A 2,220-nucleotide genomic window follows, 5' to 3' on the forward strand; every position below is an offset into this window, starting at 1 on the left:
TATTTGACAGCATTTCTTTGTGGTCTGCTTCTCTAATCAAATCCTGACTGATACAAAGGAAGAGAAAAAAATGATACTCTTAGTAGATGCATTTTGTCATTTGATGTATATATGAAAAACATCTATTAAACTAGAAATGGTAAACACCTGTCTTAAATGGTGAAGCCCCTACTTATATCTAGGAAAAAGACAAATGAAAATGTGTAAAATCTCTATATTTAAAATTAATGCAAGAATTTTGTGAGGTTTACATAGGGGAGTTTATTATTCTACTTGGGTTACCACAATAAACTATCACAGCCTGGAGGGCTTAAAAAACAGACATTTGTTTTCTCACAGTTCTGGAGACTAGAGTCCAAGACTAAGTTGCTAGGGTTGGTTTCTGGTGAAGCCTCTCCTCTTAATTTGTAGAGGGCCACCTTCTTGCTGTGTCCTCACATGGCTGTGTTTACACAGAGGAAGAGAGAGATCTTTGGTGCTTTTCCTTTTTATAGGGACTTCAGCCTCAGGGGATTATAGCCCTATTTTTATGGTTTCTTTTACTTTAATTGTTTAATGAAAGGCCTTATCTCCAAATGCAGTCACATTGGAGGTTAGGGTTTCAATAAATGAATTTTGAGGTGGGGCATAATTCAACCCATAAGAGAAACTAGTCATTCCTACACTATTTGTAGTAGCCAAAGCAGGAGACAGCTTAAATAACCACCAACAGTGAAACAGATAAGTGTGTTGTGTGTTTTTTCTTTTATGGACTAGGGAATATTATATGGCAATAAATGAGAAAGAAACTTTGCTACACAAAGCATATTATAATCCTACTGTTATGTTAAAGAAGCCAGATACTACCTAGTACACACTATATGATTCCATTTATATAATGTTCTTAAACAGACAAAAATAATCCATGATGACAGAAGTCAGGATACCAATTACCCTTCCAGGGAATAGAGAAGAGAATGAGAAGAGCACCGAGTTTTAAAAATGTTCTATTTGTGAGTGTGTGTGTGTGTGTGTGTGTGCGCTGTGAATATACAGATTTGTTCAAGGTAAATATTCATTCAGTTGTACACTCATGATTTTTAGACCTTGAACTGTATTTCAATAAAGTTATTTTCAGATGAACACTAAAAATTAGGGAAATGTCACTCTTTTGGAAGCAATTAGTTCTATTGTCATTGAAATTCTGGTTTTGAGTGAGCCAAGTTAATAATAAAGTAAAATCTCTGCTTGAAAGCTTCAGTATTAAGAGAACATCATTAAAAACAAATAAAGCCAATCAACGATGACAGCTTTAGTTGTGATGCTCCCAGATACCTCCGCCTTCTGCAGGTACTGTCTTGCCTTGTTTACAACACTATCACAAATAATGTTCAAGGGCTCCAAACTGGATTCCTGCATTCAGTTTTTCAGGAGATGCTTAAATTTCCTACATCATGTATTTTTTTTAATTGTTATTATTGAAAGTGCCCTTTCTCTCTATTGATGTTTTTACGAAGTGTACCTAGTCTTCAAAACTCAGAACATGCAGTCTTATTCTCTAAAGCCTTTTAACATCATCTCAGTGAGAAGACAATATTCGCAGCTGTCTGTAACACTTACTGGACTTTGTTTGATAGTATAAGTATTTTAAATGTGTCTAATGTCTTTAATCACAAGCTACATAAAACGGAAATAGAGTGGGCATATAGTAGTGTTTGGAAAAGAGAAAATAGCAGCGAGTTGTGAAAATAAACGAGTTAAATTTGAATAGAAATTAACTTAGAATTGGGATATAAAATCTCATGAAATGAAACAGAAAGAAGATAAATATTAATTGGGAGTTTCTATGTATTGATAGTTTTTACTTTAATTTTATTTAAGTATAGTTGGTATAAAATCTTATATTGGTTATATTATTGTCAGGCATACAATATAGTGATTCAACATATTTATACCCTACAGTTTCATCAACCCACTAATTCTAGTAACCATCTGTCACCATGTAAACTTACCACAATATTGTTGACTGTATGCCTTTTCTCCTTTTAACTATTCCTTTGGCAAGGATACGGAGAAAAGGAAACCCTTGTGCACTGTCGGTGAGACTGCAAATTAGTGCAGTCCTTATCGAAAACAGTGTGGAGATACCTCAAAAAGCTAAAAATAAATATACCATATGACCCAGCAATTTTATTTCTGGGTATTCATCCAAAGAAAACGAGAACACTAATTCAAAAAGAT

The sequence above is a fragment of the Myotis davidii genome, unplaced genomic scaffold (assembly GCF_000327345.1).
Source record: "Myotis davidii unplaced genomic scaffold, ASM32734v1 scaffold440, whole genome shotgun sequence".
NCBI classification, from domain to species: domain Eukaryota; kingdom Metazoa; phylum Chordata; class Mammalia; order Chiroptera; family Vespertilionidae; genus Myotis; species Myotis davidii.